Source organism: Apium graveolens, chromosome 6, assembly GCF_009905375.1.
Source record: "Apium graveolens cultivar Ventura chromosome 6, ASM990537v1, whole genome shotgun sequence".
Lineage (NCBI taxonomy): Eukaryota > Viridiplantae > Streptophyta > Magnoliopsida > Apiales > Apiaceae > Apium > Apium graveolens.
The window spans coordinates 225945745-225968380 of record NC_133652.1 but is presented as its reverse complement, the minus strand read 5'-3'; the positions used below and the strand labels follow the sequence as shown (position 1 = coordinate 225968380).

The 22636-nt window shown below is 38.8% G+C and overlaps 1 non-coding gene across 1 annotated transcript; it reads right to left on the bottom strand.

Moving 5' to 3' along the window:
- Positions 1 to 13323: 13323 nt before the first annotated feature.
- On the bottom strand, positions 13324 to 13430 carry LOC141669928 (small nucleolar RNA R71). The gene has a single exon (XR_012554177.1). It is a non-coding gene; the product is annotated as a small nucleolar RNA R71 (small nucleolar RNA).
- Between the last annotated feature and the right edge of the window lie 9206 nt (positions 13431 to 22636).

Below are 22636 nucleotides of genomic sequence, written 5' to 3'. Positions count from 1 at the left end.
ACCAAGAAGTCGTATCTAGTTGGAAAGGAAAACTCACCGATATTTCCCAGGCGATGCCTGTTAATGGATTAACTTGTTCCAAGAATTTTACTTCCCGAGTGTTGGGTAAGTAATCAAAATTCTTTTATCAAGACAGCAACCTTGTTGCGAATATAAAACACACCACAGAGCCGGATCCCTCAGGTTTTGAGCGAATATTTAAATCCCCTTCGAAAGGAGGATCTTAAATATAAAAATGAGTTTTGGGATCCGCTCTAACTTTTAAAAATCATTTTGAAGGCTCGCGAAACATTTTTAAGAATGTTCGGAGTGATGTTGATTTAGTAAAATAAATCAGTCCCAATATATTAGAAAATATCTGAATATTATTATTTAAATAATATTCCCATAAAGAATAATCTTTATAAAAATAATTGAAGTAGAAGTTGTAAAACTTATACTTGAAATGAATAGTAAATAATCAAAGATATACTTATACGAAAGTAATATCTTTATTTGAATATAAAAAGTAAGTTTGATTATCGAACATTATTCTTTAATAAAATAAAGAATATTAATAAATAATAAGCGGAGTCATAATACCTCGAATGAATATTATAAATAATATTCATTAAATAAAATAAAGGAGTCATACATCCTCAAATGAATATCCAAGTAATATTCAATAAATAATAGAAAGGAGTCATAAGTTCTCGAATGAATATTCAAGATAATATTCATTAATAAAATAAAGTTATCGAATAAACCTTATTCGATTAATAGTTTTGAAAACTATAACCATATATATATAAATATATATATATATAAAATCTACTCGGGATCCTCGACTCCCGGTTTTAGAAAATGTTTTCACCTTTTGGGTCCCTATACTAAGGGTATATGCAAATTACCGCTATTTTCTAGCATAGGTATTATCAACTGAACCAACAGATATATATATGGCAAGAATACGAAACAGGCATGCATATGTACCATATCACATGCTACAATATATCGCAAGAATTTGCTAATATAACCATCATGCATCTATTACAAGATAATGCATATACAAGTGTATACATCACAACAACAGTATAACGGGTAGAAAACTTGCCTGAGCGACTGGGGGTGATAAAAGGCTCGGGACGAGTCTGGTAACCTATAAACAACAAGTAAGTTGGAATTAAACCAAAGTCACTTGTAAATCTATACTTTAACTAACTTAGACTCTAACGCTTGTTTTGTGCTTACTGATTCTCTTAAGTCACTCGAGTACCCTCGGCTCCACCATTTTTAATAATTTAACCATTACGAGTTTTAAGGCGATTCCTTCGCGAGTGTCTTACCAACTGCCTAACACTCTTACCATAATTGTTTCATACACTAATTAACCCTTTTTGGTCTTTAACCTATGTTTCAAAGTAAGGCGAGGGGAAAAGTTTCGTTCGCGAAACGCCGTTACTTAAAACGGTCGTTTCTCCTAAACCGTACATCGGAATCAAACGAACTACATATCAAAACGAAGCTCGTAACATGAAATATCTAAACACGGCAATGGTAATAATCTAGCAGGGAGTTTTCGGGTCTAAATGTTATGAACAAAAGCAGTCTAAAGTAAATCGGACATTACGACGGCTATGTTTACGCGATTTCCCAAATTTAAACCAATTCAAAACAACTACAATTCAACCCCAATTCACAACCCAATCAAAACTCCATCCATATTAATTTACAACAGCCCCAAATCAACTCATTATAATCAATTTACTTAATCCTAAAACTTTAATTTAAACTATACTACATTCTTTAATCAAATCATAAGATTTCAACATTCCAATCTCCACCATTTCAACCCAACTCTAAACCATCCATCATTAAGCTACTCTAATACCAAAACAACCAAAATCACCCTAATATACAAAGTAAAGCTAGGGTTTGGAGATGATATACCTTCCTTGAAGTGGTGTGAGTAGCTAGGAAACCTTAGGAAGCCTTGAGGAGTCTTAGGAATGCTTGGATCTTAAAGGAAAAGCAAGAAAATCAAGTTAAAAACCTTGAAATCACTATTTATTGTCTTCTTCATTGATTTATTGGAGAAGATATAGAATGAATGGGATGCTTAAACTCATAATATAGCCATATCTATGCATAAGGAATACTAGGGAATTATCTTACCAATTTAGGAAGCTTGAATCTTGGTTTTTGAAATTTCTTCCCTTTAAAATTGTAAAAAGCCGAGAGCAACCCTTGGTGAAGAGAAATATTTTGTGTTTTGTTTGGTGAAAATGAAATGATTGGCTTGGTGGATGAAGTTTTGTTTTTGTTTTGGTTAATTACCTTTTTAGCCTTAACTTTGTGTGGTTTTAATTCAACCACATCTCCTTCCTTCCCATGTCATGCTTATGTCATGCTCATGATGTCATCCTCCCCTCCTTGTCCTCTTCTCATTGGTTGGGTGACATCATCCTCTCTAATCCCTTTGATTAACTTCCTAATTGTTTGCCTAATGACCGCTGATCTGTTATACGGTTCGCTTAACTTTCGTTTTCGTTTATCGTTTGAGGGATCATACCCGGGATCTTATTAATTAGGTTCCCTTAACCTTTCTCAATATATTATATTCCTTTTATGATCCTCTCTTATAATCCTTTAATTTAAATCCTTTTTATCCTGTTACCTTATACTCAATTCTTTCCGTATCTAGTGGATTTCCGGGAAAAATCAAAGTGTTCGGAATTGGATTATGACGATCTTTACATACACTTATATACCATGTAGAGTACTAATAAAATCTCAGAATATCCATAACAGAATCCCTACATAGTGGGGCATGAAAAGTTTCCTCATTCAGCTAAAACACTATTCATAAGGGTTACAAAAAGTTGAAAATTTTGGGGGTTATTACAGTCTCCCCTCCTTAAAAGGATTTCGTCCCGGAATCAAATAGAAAACAAATGGGGGTACTTTTCTAGCATTGCGCTCTCTAGTTCCCAAGTTGATTCTTCCACATTATGATTCTGCCATAGCACTCTGACTAGCTTGATTACTTTGTTCCGAAGCACCTGCTCCTTCTTATCGATAATCCTTACTGGCTTCTCCACGTAAGTCAGATCTGGTTGCATATCCACCTACTCATACTCCACTATGTGTCTGGCATCCCGATGATACTTCCTTAGCATTGACACATGGAACACATTATGAACTTGTTGCAAGTTAGGAGGTAAGGCTAGCTCGTAAGCTAACTTTCCAATCCGTCTTAATATCTCAAAAGGTCCAATGTACCTTGGGCTTAGTTTTCCTTTCTTTCCGAACCTCATTAATCCCTTCCAAGGGGATACCTTTAGCAGTACTAAGTCCCCGACTTCATATTCCTTGTCCTTTCGGGCTAGGTCTGCATATTTCTTCTGTCTGTCTTGGGCTGCTACAAGCCGTCCTCTGATAAGATCCACTATGTCTTTGGTTCTTTGGACCACTTCGGGTTCGAGCATTTTCCGCTCTCCTACTTCATCCCAGTATAAGGGAGATCGACACCTTCTTCCGTACAGGGCCTCATAAGGCGGCATCTGGATGCTAGCATGAAAGCTATTATTATAAGAAAACTCGATCAACGGCAAGTGATCATCCCAACTTCCTTTAAAGTCTATTGCACAGACTTTCAACATATCCTCTAGTGTCTGGATGGTCCTTTCACTCTGCCCATCCGTCTGGGGATGGTACGCGGTACTCATATTTAACTTGGTCCCCGCACATTCTTGAAAGCTCCTCCAAAATCTGGAGTTGAATCTGGGGTCTCGATCTAAGACAATGGACGCTGGGACTCCATGTCGCGTCACTATTTCCTTAAGGTAAATGTCCACCAGTCTATCGACTGTGTATCTCTCATTGATAGGAATGAAATGGGCTAACTTTGTCAGTCGGTCTATAATTACCCATATGGCGTCATGATTAGCTTTCGTTCTTGGCAAGCCTACAACAAAATCCATCGCTATCTGTTCCCATTTCCACTCGGGAATCTCTAGGGGTCGTAAAAGTCCACTGGGTCTCTGGTGCTCTGCCTTTACTCTTTGGCAAGTCAAACATTTGCTTACCCATTCTGCTACGTCCCTCTTCATGTTGGGCCACCAGTAATATTCCTTCAAATCCCTATACATCTTGGTACTTCCCGGGTGAATGGAATACCTTGAACTATGGCTTTCATCCAAAATCTCATCTTTAAGCTCTTGAACGATCGGAACCCAAATCCGGTAGGAGTACCTCATTATCCCTTTATCATCTTTCTCAGTATGGATCTCCTCTCCAGTCATTGACTTTCTGCCTTCATTCATTATTTTCTCTTGGCACAATCGGATCTTTTCCAATAATTCTGGCTGCACTGAGATCTCAAAAAGCTTTTCAGTTCCGGTTCCGGTTATCTTTACTTCTATTTCCATTCTTTCAAAATCCCTGATTAACTCCTCCGAAGTCGTTATCATTCTGAGTCTTTCCTTTCTACTAAGGGCATCAGCCACCACATTGGCTTTCCCCGGATGATAGAGAATCTCACAATCATAGTCCTTGATTAGTTCTAACCATCTCCTCTGGCGCATGTTGAGCTCTTTCTGCGTAAATATGTACTTGAGGCTCTTATGGTCTGTGAAAATCTCGCACTTCTCTCCATACAAGTAGTGCCTCCAAATTTTTAAGGCAAATATTATTGCCGCGAGCTCAAGGTCATGAGTAGGATATCTAATCTCGTATTCCTTCAGTTGTCTTGACGCATACGCAATCACTTTACCGTGCTACATAAGCACACACCCTAATCCTTTGTGCGACGTGTCACTATATATCACAAAATATCCTTTTCCGTCCGGCAATGCCAACACCGGGGCCGTTACCAACCTTTTCTTTAATTCCTGAAAACTGTTCTCGCATTTCTCCGTCCATTCAAACTTCTCTGTCTTACGAGTAAGTCGTGTCAAAGGGGCTGCGATCTTCGCAAAGTCCTGTACAAATCTACGATAGTAGCCGGCCAATCCTATGAAACTCCTTACCTCTGTGGGTGTGGTTGGCCTTTCCCAATTTGAGACCGCCTCTATCTTGGAGGGGTCGACCAATACTCCTTCTTTATTGATCACATGTCCTAAAAACTGTACTTCATTCCGCCAGAATTCACACTTCGAGAATTTGGCATATAACTGTTCCTCTCTGAGTATTCCTAGAGCTATCCTCAAATGCTCTGCATGTTCTGCCTCAGTCCTTGAGTAGATCAAAATATCATCGATAAAAACTATCACACACTTGTCCAAGTACTTCTTAAATACTCTGTTCATTAAGTCCATGAAAGCCGCTGGGGCATTGGTTAATCCACAGGACATTACCAAGAACTCATAATGCCCATATCTGGTACGGAACGCTGTCTTGGAAATATCTTCGGGTTTAATCTTTAGTTCGTGATATCCAGTTTTCAGGTCGATCTTGGAAAAATAAACAGCATCCTTTAGCTGGTCGAACAGATCGTCTATTCTAGGTAATGGGTACCTGTTCTTTATGGTTAGCTTGTTCAACTCTCGATAGTCGATGCACAGCCTCATGCTCCCATCTTTCTTCTTAACAAATAAAACTGGTGCTCCCCACGGAGACATACTGGGTCTTATCATACCCTTATCCAAGAGTTCCTGCAATTGGATAGCTAATTCCTTCATTTCTAACGGGGCTAACCGGTAAGGTGCTTTTGAAACTGGCACCGTTCCGGGGGCCAATTCAATAGCAAATTCAATCACTCTATCGGGTGGTAATCCCGGAAGGTCTTGTGGGAATACATCTTCAAATTTGTTGACTATTGGAATATCTTGTAAGTTGGGCACCTCCTTCTGCGTGTCCACCATATAGGCTAGGTAGGCCTCATTTCCTTTTCGTAGCATCCTTCTGGCCTGGGCCATAGTCAAAAATTTCTGCGTCTGCCTCTTTCCTCTAAATATAACTTCTTTCTTCCCTGGGATATTTAACTTAACTTTCTTCCCTTTACAGTCTATCTGAGCATCATTGCTAGATAGCCAGTCCATTCCCAAAATTACATCAAACTCCCCTAATTTAAAAGGAATCAGATCAACACTAAAAGATTGCTCCCCTATGCCTATCTCACAGGCGGGGTGAATCTGGTTAACAGGAATAATCTCATGATTGGCTATTTCTACTTGTAAGGGCTCTATCAAGGGTTCAGCTTTAAGTCTTAATTTACGCGCAAAGTCCCTTGATATAAAAGATTTAGTTGCTCCCGAATCAAATAAAACATTTGCACTGACTGAATTTAGAGAAAGGGTACCTGCTATCACATCTGAATCTTTCATAGCATCCTGGACGGTCATGTTAAAAGTCCTTACAGTAGGTGGCTTATTAAAAGCAGCCCTGCTTGCTCCCGAAGCTGCTGGTTTGTTCATTGGGATTCCCTCTTCCAATGACTCGGGCGTCCACACTGATGACAAGTGGTGGTTGGAATGACGGCAGGGGCTGACGAAGGGCATTTATGAGAATAGTGGCCCACTTGCCCACACTTAAAGCAGGTTACTGGCTTTCCCTTACATTCCCCAGAATGCATTCTTCCATAAGTGTTACAGGCTGGCAATGGGGGTTGAGACTGGTTGGAATAGGACATTCTTGACTTCTGGCCGCTCTGGCTCACATTCACGCTCATTGGCCGCTTAAACCCAGTGTTCTTTCCCGGTAGGGACACTGCTCCTCGATTAAATCTAGTTGGGAAGCTCCTTCCTGTGGAACCTCCACCCATGCTCATACTTTTCCTCTTTATTCCCTTCTTCTCCCTTTCCTTCTGCATCTGTTCACTTCTGGCTTCTACAATCGTTGCCTTTTGCACCAGAGTGGCATAATCCATAAGCTCAAGGATTGCCACCCTATTCTGAATCCACGGTTTCAGTCCCTGCTGAAACCTTCTAGCTTTCTTTTCCTCGGTGCTCACAAACTCCGGCACAAACCTTGATAATTCAGTAAATTTCGCTTCATACTCTGCTACTGATAAGTTATTCTGCTTTAGCTCCAAGAACTTGAGCTCCATCTGGTTTTCCATAAACCTCGGGAAATACTTTCCCAGAAACAACTGACTGAATCTCTCCCAGGTTATAATAGCATATGTCTCCATGTTTTTCTTAGCCTCCCACCAGTAGTTAGCCTCTCCTTTCAGAAGGTAGCTAGCAAATACAGTCTTCTGTGCCTCATCGATACTCAGAATCTCAAAGGATTTCTCCATTTCCTTTAACCATGCCCTTGCCTCAACTGGGTCGGCTGATCCGTGGAACTCAGGGGGCTTAAGGGACTTAAAAGCCCTGAAAGAGTTTACCACAGCATTATTATTTCCTTGAGGGGGTGGGTTGGGTTGACGTTCCAAGTTCTGCCTTAGGAGTTGCATGAACTGGCCCATGGGATCCATGCCTGGGTTTGGTACTGGTTGCTCAACCTCAGTTTCTCCTTCTTCAGCCTCTATCTCAAATCCCTCAACATCATATGTTTCCTCTTCCTCTTCATACAGGGAGTCATCCTGTTCCACATAATCCTCATCTTCCTCTTTATTGTGTTCCTGGTTCCTACCGTCCTGGTTATGGCTTCCTTGGTCCTCAGATCCAGGGTTCGCCCTAGTTCCAATCTTTCTTGGCGGCATGATACTGATAAAAACAATTATTGGGAAATTCAACGTTAGGTCATAATCATACACAACATTATTCCTTGCACAATTCTATAATGGGGAGAATGTATCTCACAATTTTATTATTTTATGACAGTTCTAATAAGAAGTGCAGTAATAATAATGATAAAAAAGTGATCTCGTCACTAAGGAACTGAACCGAAAGGAAACAATTATATACATAATGCGAGAAATACATAGTCTGATCTGGTCAAAAGTACAACAGTGCTACAGCCATCTGTCCCAAAAGTGATACACAAGAGTCTATCTGTCTAGTCAGAAAAAGGGATGCTATATACAAGTCAACTATCCCGGAAAATTGGCTCTTACTAAGGCCTCGACTAACTAGACAACTAGACTATTCCATCGTCAATCCTGAATCACACACCGGAGCGGGTCAGCTCCCATACCCTTTCCATCGCACGACGGAAGATATAGTCGGTCTGCCGCCTGGAGATCCTACCATGCCTGTCCCCCTGGAGCGATCTGAGCCTCGCTCGGGACGTGAGCTCTATCCCCGTAAGCTCCCTCCTCAAGGATCGGGGTATAGAAGCCCTAGTCTCATAAGCTCGGGTACGCCTACCCGCCCTCTCCGCATCCAACTCCCTCCTGGCCTCATCCAGTCAGGCCTCGGCAACAACCACTCGGGTCCTCAGTACATCCTGAAAATAGCCGTGGGCTAACGAAGACTGCCTGTGGGCAGGGTCAAGAGGTGGTGAATCCGGAGCCGCTGGGGGTGCCTCCTCAGTCTGCCTAGGCTCGGAAGTATGGGTCTCTGAGCTGTCATCATAGGGGATCCAAGATAGTGGTGGAGGGGTAGGAGCTCTGACCACCGGAAGTGTGGGTAAAGGGGTACCAGCATACACTACCATAGGTCCGACACGCTCCTCAGCTACTGGGACCTCATCCGGGTCCTCCTCATTTGGAATAGCAATGACCTCTGTCTCTGACTCCTCTGAGGGGTCCTCCTCATCCTCCTCCATCTCAGGCTCCTCCTTATCCTCGACATCTAGCAGTGCCTCATCATGCTCACGCTCGAACATCTCAGGGTCCTCTATCTCATGCGCCTACACATTAAACGAGCTAAGTTACTATCATGATACTTATAAGGGTTCCCGTAAGGGTTTTAACTGTCGGCACTACTTTAAGTAGTCCGACCATGAACTTGGCAAGAGTTCTTATTATCTTTGTGAGTTTATTATTATATCGTCGCATCATCTCTGAGGTTTATAACGCTTAGCTCTGATAAAATTTCTGTAACACCCCCAGATCCGGGGTCAGGGATCCGGGTCGTCACGGTCTTTCTTTCCACATTATCACTTCACTTAATTAATAATAAATAACCTTATGCTGTGACCCCACACTAACACACACCACAACCCGTTATAGTCTCAGAGATGAAATTGAAATAAGTACAAGTCCTTGAATCCACAATTAAAAGTTATTACAACCCAAAATGATTACTTGATAAATTTACAGTTAATTGCCATTATCTGCCACAAGTTATAATTATACATAATTGATTCTCAAAAGTAGAATGCCTGATCTACCAATAGATCTACCTCTGCATCTATAGCAGCTATAACATCAACGGGAAGATGCGGGACGCTTCCCACGCGCTTGCGCTGGGTCTGCTGGAGTCTGGCCATCTTTCCTAACTGTTGTTGTGTGATGAAGAAATAAAGCAAGAGTGAGCCTTACAGCTCGCAAGATAATATATAGTGATAACAATAATACAAGTATCTAAATGGATACTTACTAGAATCCTTTATCATGTGTAAGGTAATTACTTACTGGGTATAAGTTTTAAAAGAAGATGAAGTTACCAATTACTTCACTACACTTATACCATTTTAGAATCTACTAGAACTACTAATGTTCCAAGTATAATAAGATTCGAGAGGTCATCCCATAGATGAGACCACAAATAAAACTTGAAAATATTTGATCTTTGAAATATTTTGAAAAGAAATGAAGTTACGAGATACTTCATTCAATGGATACACCAATAAAACGGTTTGACCCTGTCAATGCTTCGGCAACCACCCATTCGTAGCCTTTCGATCGAAATGCTACGGGTAGTGTTGCAGAATTATCCAAAATGGATGATGAACTCATTACGAGAGTTTGCCGCGCCAGGAAGACCACTTACGATGATCAGTCGTAGTAGTACAACCCCACCATTTTCTACATGTAGAGGAGAACCTGTCAGATTTACTTGTCAACCGAACACTGAACTCCTAAGGAATGGACCGCCTTAGCGGAACTTCCAGGCCATTTGGGCCAATATAATAAGGCTGGGCCGGCGCTACTCGACCACTTACGCCACTCCTAGTTCAGATGAAATCCATGACTCTGAAACGTAAAGCTCGTCCCCACTTTCCCCAAGTAGAAACTTGTTGATACGGCTCCACCAAGAAGTCGTATCTAGTTGGAAAGGAAAACTCACCGATATTTCCCAGGCAATGCCTGTTAATGAATTAACTTGTTCCAAGAATTTTACTTCCCGAGTGTTGGGTAAGTAATCAAAATTCTTTTATCAAGACAGCAACCTTGTTGCGAATATAAAACACACCACAGAGCCGGATCCCTCAGGTTTTTAGCGAGTATTTAAATCCCCTTCGAAAGGAGGATCTTAAATATAAAAATGAATTTTGGGATCCGCTCTAACTTTTAAAAATTATTTTGAAGGCTCGCGAAACATTTTTAAGAATGTTCGGAGTGATGTTGATTTAGTAAAATAAATCAGTCCCAATATATTAGAAAATATCTGAATATTATTATTTAAATAATATTCCCATAAAGAATAATCTTTATAAAAATAATTGAAGTAGAAGTTGTAAAACTTATACTTGAAATGAATAGTAAATAATCAAAGATATACTTATACGAAAGTAATATCTTTATTTGAATATCAAAAGTAAGTTTGATTATCGAACATTATTCTTTAATAAAATAAAGAATATTAATAAATAATAAGCGGAGTCATAATACCTCGAATGAATATTATAAATAATATTCATTAAATAAAATAAAGGAGTCATACATCCTCAAATGAATATCCAAGTAATATTCAATAAATAATATAAAGGAGTCATAAGTCCTCGAATGAATATTCAAGATAATATTCGTTAATAAAATAAAGTTATCGAATGAACCTTATTCGATTAATAGTTTTGAAAACTATAACCATATATATATATAAATATATATATATATAAAATCTACTCGGGATCCTCGACTCCCGGTTTTAGAAAATGTTTTCACCTTTTGGGTCCCTATACTAAGGGTATATACAAATTACCGCTATTCTCTAGTATAGGTATTATCAACTGAACCAACAGATATATATATGGCAAGAATACGAAACAGGCATGCATATGTACTATATCACATGCTACAATATATCGCAAGAATTTTCTAATATAACCATCATGCATCTATTACAAGATAATGCATATACAAGTGTATACATCACAACAACAGTATAACGGGTAGAAAACTTGCCTGAGCGACTAGGGGTGATAAAAGGCTCGGGACGAGTCTAGTAACCTATAAACAACAAGTAAGTTGGAATTAAACCAAAGTCACTTGTAAATCTATACTTTAACTAACTTAGACTCTAACGCTTGTTTTGCGCTTACTGATTCTCTTAAGTCACTCGAGTACCCTCGGCTCCACCATTTTTAATAATTTAACCATTATGAGTTTTAAGGCGATTCCTTCGCGAGTGTCTTACCAACTGCCTAACACTCTTACCATAATTGTTTCATACACTAATTAACCCTTTTTGGTCTTTAACCTATGTTTCAAAGTAAGGCGAGGGGAAAAGTTTCATTCGCGAAACGCCGTTACTTAAAACGGTCGTTTCTCCTAAACCGTACATCGGAATCAAACGAACTACATATCAAAACGAAGCTCGTAACATGAACTATCTAAACATGGAAATGGTCATAATCTTGCAGGGAGTTCTCGGGTCAAAATGTTATGAACAAAAGCAGTCTAAAGTAAATCGGACATTACGACGGCTATGTTTACGCGATTTCCCAAATTTAAACCAATTCAAAACAACTACAATTCAACCCCAATTCACAACCCAATAAAAAATCCATCCATATTACTTTACAACAGCCCCAAATCAACTCATTATAATCAATTTACTTAATCCTATAACTTGAATTTAAATTATACTATATTCTTTAATCAAATCATAAGATTTCAACATTCCAATCTCCACCATTTCAACCCAACTCTAAACCATCCATCATTAAGCTACTCTAATACCAAAACAACCAAAATCACCCTAATGTACAAAGTAAAGCTAGGGTTTGGAGATGATATACCTTCCTTGAAGTGGTGTGAGTAGCTAGGAAGCCTTAGGAAGCCTTGAGGAGTCTTAGGAATGCTTGGATCTTAAAGGAAAAGCAAGAAAATCAAGTTAAAAACCTTGAAATCACTATTCATTGTCTTCTTCATTGATTTATTGGAGAAGATAGAGAATGAATGGGATGCTTAAACTCATAATATAGCCATATCTATGCATAAGGAATACTAGGGAATTATCTTACCAATTTAGGAAGCTTGAATCTTGGTTTTTGAAATTTCTTCCCTTTAAAATTGTAAAAAGCCGAGAGCAACCCTTGGTGAAGAGAAATATTTTGTGTTTTTTTTGGTGAAAATGAAATGATTGGCTTGGTGGATGAAGTTTTGTTTTTGTTTTGGTTAATTACCTTTTTAGCCTTAACTTTGTGTGGTTTTAATTCAACCACATCTCCTTCCTTCCCATGTCATGCTTATGTCATGTTCATGATGTCATCCTCCCCTCCTTGTCCTCTTCTCATTGGTTGGGTGACGTCATCCTCTCTAATCCCTTTGATTAATTTCCTAATTGTTTGCCTAATGTCCGCTGATCTGTTATACGGTTCGCTTAACTTTCATTTTCGTTTATCGTTTGAGGGATCATACCCGGGATCTTATTACTTAGGTACCCTTAACCTTTCTCAATATATTATATTCCTTTTATGATCCTCTCTTATAATCCTTTAATTTAAATCCTTTTTATCCTGTTACCTTATACTCAATTCTTTCCGTATCTAGTGGATTTCCGGGAAAAATCAAAGTGTTCGGAATTGGATTCTGACGATCTTTACATACACTTATATACCATGTAGAGTACTAATAAAATTTCAGAATATCCATAACAGAATCCCTACATAGTGGGGCATGAAAAGTTTCCTCATTCAGCTAAAACACTATTCATAAGGGTTACAAAAAGTTGAAAATTTTGGGGGTTATTACAACGAACGAGAGCCTTGATGGAGTTTTCTCAACCCAAGATCAATGACATTCAATTTAGCATTGTCAGGCCAGCTATTACAGCTAATACCTTTGAGATCAAGCCTGGCATAATTCAATGGGTACAGACTTCAGTCCAGTTTGGGGGTTCTCCAACGGAAGATCCCAATACGCACATTAGGGATTTCATTGAGATCTGCGACACCTTCAAGTTCAACGGTGTTTCCGAAGATGCTGTGAAGCTGAGACTGTTCCCATTCTCTCTGAGGGACAAGGCTAAGAGCTGGTTACACTCTCTACCAGCTGGTTCGATTACTACTTGGGAGGATCTTGCTCAGAAATTCTTTACTAAATTCTTCCCTATGGCGAAGACAGCTGCAATCAGAAATGCTATTACTCAATTTACGCAGCAAACGGGAGAATCGTTAAGTGAAGCTTGGGAGCGCTACAAGGAGATGCTTAGGAAGTGTCCTCATCATGGAATTCCTGATTGGATGATCATCACTTGTTTTTACAATGGGTTGGGAGCACAGTCCAGACCCATGCTCGATGCAGCATCAGGCGGAGCATTATGGGCAAAGAGCTATGAGGAAGCTTATGATCTAATTGAACTGATGGCTGCTAATGAATATCAGTATCCAACCCAGAGATATCCACAGGGCAAGGTAGCAGGAGTTCTTGAAGTGGATACAGCTACGGCTATCACTGCTCAACTAAAGGCGTTGTCTACGAAGATCGATTCTTTGGCTAACTGTGGTGTTAAGCAGATAATTAGTGTTTGTGAGCTGTGTGCTGGTCCGCATGTGACAGAACAATGCGCTATATCTAGTGACTCAGCTCAGTTTGTGAGCAACTTTCAGAGATCGCAGCAACCAATTCCAGACACTTATCATCCTGACAACTTGAATCATCCTAACTTCAGCTGGAGCAACAATCAGAATGCGATGCAACAGCCATTCCAGCAGTTTGCAAATAAGCTATTTAACCCTCCTGGTTTTCAGCAACAATTTACACCAAGACAACAAGTCCAACTTCAACAATAAACTAATGATGCAGGTCTATCTTCGAATGAAAAATCTGAATTGGAGGAGTTGAGGCTTATGTGCAAAAACCAGGCTCTTATATGCCAAAGCCAGGCTGTTTCTATCCAGAATCTGGAGAACCAAATAGGGCAAATTGCTAATGCCTTATTGAATCGACCACCAGGAACGCTTCCTAGTGATACAGAAACAAATCCAGGCAAGAGGGAAGTTGAAGAACAGGTGAACGCCATCACCTTAAGGTCTGGAAAGGTCACAAGCCCCCAAGTTCAGCAAGACGAAGAGCCTGAAAAGTCTCAAGTTCCAGAATCTGAAGTTTTGGCTGAAGAAGATGTGCAAAAGGAAGTAGAGGTGAAACCAAGGAAGACTACTGTGGAACACACTCCTCCTGAGGGTAATACAGGGGAGAAACAGATTTATCCTCCACCTCCTTTTCCTAAAAGGCTGCAGAAGAAAAAGCTGGATAAGCAGTTTGAGAAGTTTCTGGAGGTGTTCAAGAAACTTCATATCAACATACCTTTCGCTGAAGCTCTTGAACAGATGCCTAGCTATGCGAGGTTTATGAAAGGTATTCTCTCTCGGAAAGTGAATCTCGATGACTTAGAGACCGTTGCTCTCACGGAGGAATGCAGTGTTGTGCTACAACAAAAGTTGCCTCCGAAGCTTAAAGATCCTGGAAGCTTCACTATTCCTTGCACCATCGGTAACTTGTCGTTCGACAAGTGTTTATGTGATTTAGGAGCTAGCATCAATCTGATGCCCTTATCTATCTTCAAGAAGCTTGGTCTGCCTGAGCCGAAACCAACATACATGTCATTGCAACTAGCTGACCGTTCTATCGCTTATCCACGAGGTATATTGGAGGATGTCTTGGTCAAGGTGGATAAACTCATCTTTCCTGCTGACTTTATAATTCTTGATTTCGAGGAAGATAAGAAGATTCCCATTATCTTGGGAAGACCATTCTTGGCTACAGGCCGAACTATGATCGATGTGCAAAAAGGAGAGCTTTCGATGAAGGTTTACGATCAAAAGGTCACTTTTAATGTGTTCAAGGAAATAAAGTTACCCACAGCTAAAGAGGAGTGCTTTAAACTAGAGCAACTGCATATTTTGAATGCACCTCCATGGAAGAGGAAGTTGGATATGCCATTCGATTCTCTTGGGTTAGCAGAGCTAAAATTTTCTCAAGACTGTCTCGAGACGTCTATTGAAGATGTTTCCACACTTGAGCTTCACCCACTACCAGATCACTTGAGTTATTCATTCTTAGGTGCACCCCCTGACAAGGGGTTGGGATATATCTTTGATGATGTAGAGGGTAGCCGAACGGATCCTCCAGTGCCTATAGAGGGTTCTTCTCATGTGCAGCAGGTAGTTGATAGGACTGGTGTTGGTGATGAGCAGTACAGGCGATTAACTAGGCGTATGGAGGCCATGCACGACATTCACCGTCATTTTGCTGCAGATTTGACACATGCTTTTAGTACTGTTGTTCGAGACACTGGTGGCGAGGTTGATTGGCCACCTGATCCTCCACCCGAAGAGGGTGATCTTTCTGACGACTAGGTATGCCTGAAATTCTTATTATTACCTTCAATAAGGACATTGAAAATTTTAAGTTTGGGGGTGATAATGTAAGGATTAGTAGTGTGTGTCCATATAGATTCATATAGATTTATGCTGCATGTTTAGTTGTAGTTCATTCATATTTTTGTATGATTGTTCATTTAGGACATATTTGTTTGTTTTTATGTAATTTCATATAGTTGCATTTGCATGCATATTTAGCATGATCCCTTAAGATGAATTATGATATTTGATAAGTTGATGTTGATTTCAGTGTGGTGAAGACGAATAGAGGGATGTTTAAGTCCTAATGAATTGATTTGCATGCCAGAAACCAATATTTTCACAAAGTCTTATAGGGTTGCTTTTGATCTAGATCATGATCATACTTGTTTGTTGTTGAGATTTAATCACTTGGTTATATTTAAAATTTGTGATATTCTCGTAGTGACGTAAAAACACTGATTCTTTTTATCTGAAGAAAAACTTGGATTTCATTGCTAGTTGTTGTAAGGCTAGGTGTCAAATGGCTAGTAGCCGGCTCATATTTTTATGAGTAGTCTAGGGTTGAATGAGATGGAGCGAAACACACTCATTCAGAAATTGTTAAAAAAAAGAAAAAAGAAAAAAAAAAGAAAGAAAAAGAAAGAAAAAAGTATGTGTTTATGCATAATTGATCAAGAGTGAGCTCTTTAATACTCGAGTTATTACGTTTTAGGGGACTTTGTGCCTAGTGACCTAAGGCTTTTATAGTCTGGGATCCACTACCCTAACGCTCGCTACATGGAAATTATTGTATAAGTCTTTTGGGACCTCATTCATTGCACGATCAAATAAGCATCTTTGCTATGTGTTCAATAATAGTGTGAATCCTTGTATAACTCTAGTAGAAAGGAGATGTTGTGAGTCATAATGCGTTTATTGTCTATTCTGTTTATAAACTTTTGATTGTTTCGATGATAGATAAGTTATGGTTATTGATCTAGTATCGAGAGTATATCTGTTAAGCATCCACACACGCACATTTCTGGTTTGTAAGTTGGTTTGTGGGATTTATTCGAACTCTGTTTCAAGTTATTGCATTCTTAGAGGCATTGGTTTATTCATTTGGTTATGGTTATTCTGAGGGGATCGATTGCATTATCATTTAGTTGTATTCACATAGTTGCATTCATGCATTAGGTTTGTTTTGTAGTTTTGAGTCTGTTTATGCTTGAGGACAAGCATCGATTCAAGTTTGGGGGTGTGATAAGTGGATTTTATATCCACTTGGAATGTTTTATTACAAGCTTAAATTGGTGTTTTGGACTCAAGTTGTTGGTATTTTGATGTGTTTTTGTGTTATTGCATTTTAGGTATCAGTTAAATAAAGATAAGAGCTTTTAAAGGAAATATGATGAAAATTGATCAGAATTGGAAGCCAAGGCCATTGTCAAGTTGTAGAGAATATCAATAGCTTCGTGTGGGCAGTTGAATCGCCTAATTCTGACGAGTAGAACTCAAGTTATGTTCAAAACAAGATTCATCAGAATATTTTTTCCAGTCAGTAGCTGAGCGCCCGCTCAGCAGAGCTGAGCGCCCGCTCAGAGAGCTGAGCGCCCGCTCAGGAGAGCTGAGCGGCCGCTCAGGAGAGCTGAGCGGCCGCTCAGGGCGCGGCTGGTCGCTGATTTCGCTGAAAAAGCCTTTTTTGAGTGGAATTTGACGATTTTAAGGGTCCAGGTCCACTAGGGGCGTATATGTACTTAAAAAAAGGGTTTTCATCATCCGGGAAGATTGGGATACTAAGGAGAAGACCTAGAAACACAGAACAACTCCGAAAAAGAAGATCTTGTTTTCAACTTGTGATTCTTTGAATTAGTTGTAACTTTGGATGCTCATTTTCGTTCTTGTTGAACCTAGATCTCGTTTATTCGTACTTTAATTATTATTCATTTTATTAAGACCTTGTTTATACCATGCTTTCATTGGAACCCATGGTGACGATGAGTTCGATTATGGGCTAATCATTGTCATGGGGTTCTAGCGGATTTACTTATGAATTTCAATAGTTAATTTGTTTCGATATCTTGGTGTGTGGTGATTGATTGATATCCTAGTATTGGTTGTGCTTATTCGTCTTATGTGCGTAGCTAACATATAAGATAGCGTGTTAATCTCTATTGAAGCGACAGTGAATATAGAGGTTTAGAACTTGCCATGCTAGCATAGGTTCTTGTATATGTATACATGATTCGTAGGTAACTCTAACCGTTTTACTTGCCCTATGTAATCAAGATAGATAACTTGTGCTTAAACCGTTATGTTGTCAAATTCTATAGACATATAGGGTCTCAATATAATTGGTGCCTATTCAGCTTCTATCTCTTTTGTGGATGTCTGGTAGAATGGTACTCGTGCAATGAAAGTTGGTGTTTATCAGTTTCGTGTTATCTGATTAGTGTCATCACCATCACATGCTAAGGTTAAGAACAATAAGGCTATTAAATGAAGTATTTAATGAAGTTAGGATCCCATGTTTGTCATATATAGTAATTCAACTTCAATTCTCTTAGTTAATGTTATTTAGTATAATCTCTTAGTTTAATAAAAACCCAATTTGTTATTTGTCTTAGCATTGAGAGATAACCATATATTGTTGCATAGGTGCATAAATTGAACTTAACCTAAACCAGTCTCTGTGGGAACGAATCTGATTTATATCTTATACTACTTGCGAACGCGTATACTTGCGTGAATATTAGCGCGTGTTTTCGCCCTAACAATTGCTGAAGATAGAGAGAAGGAAGATGAATCCCCTAAGACTCCTAAGGTTCCAGCTAGTAAAGCTAAATCCATAGCTGAGCCAGTAATAAGGTGGATAGTAAGGAACCTGACACACCTAAGAAACCAGACCCCATTGTTAACTCTAAGACTGGTGAGGGTGCTAAGGTTAAGACAAAGAAGAATATAAATGGCAAGGTATGTGTAAATAAGAAATCTGACTTTGCATCTTCCTCATCTGCATCTAGGAAGTTATGTAATAATTATAATTCTGTTGCACACCTTACACATGTATGCACTAAAGCTAAAGTAGAATCTGTTGCATCTTCCAATATGCCTGCCATGCCTAACATGCCTAGCTTTCATGAGCCCTGTGGTGTAGTTGGATGTATGCCATGTGCATTTATTACCATGTCTGAATATTTTAAATCTTTTCATGCAACTGCTAGCACTTGCACTGACATTAAGACAAGCATGGGTAATGAGCACACACATGCTAAGACTGTAGTACCTCATGTCTCTAAGTCTAACATCTCTGATAAGACTAGCACTGAGAAGGAGTCAGTCAAAGTGAAAGCTAAGCCTGTCAAGGTTTCATTTGTTGATACTGTTTCTACCCCTAAACCTTCAGGACCCAGGAAATCTTGGGTACCAAAGTCTTCTTAATCAATCTGTGTTTGTAGGGTAAGGTAAGAAAGGAAAAGATCATGTGGATTCTGGATATTGGGTGTTCTAGACACATGACAGGAGAAAAGTCCCTGCTCACAGGAGTGGTTGAGAAAGTTGGCCCTATAGTTACCTTTGGAGATGACAGCAAAGGATTTACTAAGGGATATGGCAATTTGGAAATCGGCAATGCTATCATTGAAAACATCTCTCTTGTGGAAGGATTGAAGCACAATCTTCTGATCATAAGTCCATTTTGTGACAAAGGATACAATGTTGATTTCAGATCAGAAAGATGTTTGATCTCTCACAGAAAAGATGAGAAGCTTATTTTACAGGGAGTAAGGAAAGGTTATCTGTACATAGCTGACTTGAAGTCTACCTCTGATGGAGTAATCAGATGTTTCTACAACAAAGATTCATCAGAACAAAGTTGGTTATGGCACAAGAAGCTCTCACACTTGAACTTCAAGACAATGAACTCTGGGGTCAAGAGAGAATTAGTGAGAGGACTACCACAAATGGAATTCTGTCAAGAAGGACTCTGTGAAGCATGTGAAAAAGGGAAATCAAAGAAAGCATCACATAGAAGCAAGGAAATGACATGCATAATTGAACCTCTTCAGTTGATTCACATGGATTTATTTGGTCCAGTGAATGTGTTGTCACTATCAAGGAAAAGATATGCTTTAGTGATGGTCAATGATTTCTCTAAGTACACATGGGTGTTATTCTTACAATCCAAGGATGAAGCACCTTGGCTGATAGTGGATCATATAAAGAAAATTGAGATGGAAGAGAAATTACCTGTCAGGAAGATCAGATCAGATAATGGGACATAATTTAAGAATGTATTTATAAATGAATTCTGTACAGAGAAAGGTATTTCGAGGCAGTATTCATCTCCAAGAACTCCACAACAAAACGGGGTAGTAGAAAGGAAGAATCGTACCTTGGTTGAAGCAGCAAGGACTATGCTAAGTGAATCAAGACTTCCTACTTACTTCTAAGCTGAAACCATCAACACAGCGTGTTACACTCAAAATCGTACCCTGATTAATAAAGATCATGATAAGACTCCTTATGAGATAATGGCTGACAAGAAACCAACACTGAAATACTTTCATGTGTTTGGTTCTAAATTCTTTGTGCTGAAGGAAGGAAATGAACATCTAGGAAAGTTTGATGCTAAGGCAGAAGAAGGCATATTTCTTGGCTATTCTCTGGAATCTAAAGCTTACAGGGTTTATATGATTACTGATCAGAATGTTATTGAAAGCCTTAATGTAATATTCGACGACACCAAGTTGGCAAGCCTGCAAAGAGAAAAGGATTCTGAATCTCTGAAATTTAAAAATCTATCAGATGATCCTTTGGAGATAATAGAACCTGAGATTGTTAGAACTTCATCTACAGTACATGGCAATGCTGATTTAGGATCAAGTGGTGGTAATGGTGAAAACAATGGTTATGATAATCATATAGGAACACCTTCAATAACCACTACACCAAGATCAGAATCATCCAGTCATGATGACAACAACTCAGGGGGAGCAGGCAAAGGATCTACAGTTCACACTCAACATCAGACTGAACAAGGGGAAACATCAAGATCATATATGCCTCGTCAAAGAGTTTGGAACAGAGACCATCCCTTTGAGTTGATCATTGGTGATCCTGACACAGGAGTAAGAACCAGACATGCCACTCAGATTGAATGTCACTTTTTAGGGTTTCTTTCAGAAATGGAACCTAAGAAAGTGGATGAGGCCCTGGAAGATCGAGATTGGGTTATTTCTATGCAAGAAGAACTCAATTAGTTTGAGAGGCAGAAGGTATGGAAGCTGGTACCCCGACCAAAGGACAAGTTAGTGATATGCACTAAATGGGTATTCAGGAACAAGCTAGATGAGGATGGCATTGTAATGAGAAACAAAGCCAGACTGGTAGCTAAAGGTTACTCTCAAGAAGAGGGTATAGATTATGATAAAACCTATGCACCAATGGCTAGACTTGAGGCAATCAGGATATTTCTGGCATTCGCAGCACATTCAGAATTCAAAGTTTATCAAATGGACATAAAGAGTGCATTCCTGAATGGGGAGCTAGAAGAAGAAGTGTATGTGGAACAACCTCCAGGTTTTGAAGATTCAAATCTGGATGATTTTGTGTACTTTCTATTCAAAGCTCTCTATGGTCTTAAACAAGCTCCAAGGACATAGTATGACACTTTCTCTGAGTTTTTACTTGAAAATGGTTTTACTAGAGGTGTCATAGATAAAACTCTATTTCATAAATTGCATAAATCTGATATGATATTAGTTCAAGTATATGCTGACGATATTATATTTGGTTTTACTAATGATGATCTTTGCAGGAGATTCTCTAAGCTAATGCAGAGTTAGTATGAGATGAGCGTGATGGGAGAGTTGAACTACTTTCTTGGATTACAAGCGAGTCAAAGGAAAGATGGTATATTCATTTGTCAATCCAAGTATATCAGAGAACTTCTCAAGAAGTATAATCTGGAAGATTCAACTCCAACAAAGACTCTCAGGCCAACAGCCTCCAAGCTTGATCAGGACAAAACTGGTAAGAAAGTTGATTTCACAAGCTACAGAGGTATGATAGGCTCATTACTTTATCTCACAGCAAGTAGACCAGATATTATATTTGCAACTTGCGTATGTACTAGATTTCAAGCTGAACCAAAAGAGTCTCATCTTATAGCTGTTAAAAGAATATTTAGGTACCTTAAGGGAACTCTAAATCTTGGAATTTGGTACCCTAAAGGTACAGGTTTTGTCCTAGTTGGCTATACATATTCAGATTTTGCAGGTTGTAAGATTGACCGGAAAAGTACATCATAAAGCTGTCGGCTTCTTGGGAGAAGATTGGTATCCTGGCATAGCAAGAAGCAGCACTCAGTATCCACATCAACTGCTGAAGCTGAATATATAGCTGCTGGAAGCTGTTGTGCTCAAATCTTGTGGATGAGGAGCCAACTCCGGGATTATGGTCTGTTGATATCAAAGATCCCAATATTCTGTGACAATACAAGTGCAATAGCAATCTCAAACAACTGAGTTCAGCACTCAAAAATAAAGCACATTGATATCAGGTATCACCTTATCAGAGAGCATGTCACAAATGGCACTGTGGAGTTACACTTTGTGCCCACAGAGGATCAAATTGCAGACATTTTCACAAAACCACTTGATGAAAACACTTTCTCTAAGTTGGTTATTGAGCTTGGGATGTTAAATCTTTCTAATTAATTTTAGAAGTCAGAAACTGCAATTTATCTTGGTTAAATTCACTTGTTATTTAATTTCAATATTTTAGGGACATCTGAATTTACATGCCATTAATTATGTCTCGTAATTCAATCATTTATGTGCTTGCATATAATATATATATATATATATATATATATGTTTTAGCACATTCATATTGATAAAGCTATTTAATTTAATTTCAGTGAACTTTAAATAATTAATATTTAAAGGGGTTCATTGAAATTAATATTAAAAGGTTGCAACATAATCATTTTTCACAAAAATATAGTGTTATCAATGTAATGATAATATTTGTAGAAGTAGTGAAAAATAATTGTGATTTATTATTTTTAACATTCTTTTTAATAAACAAATAT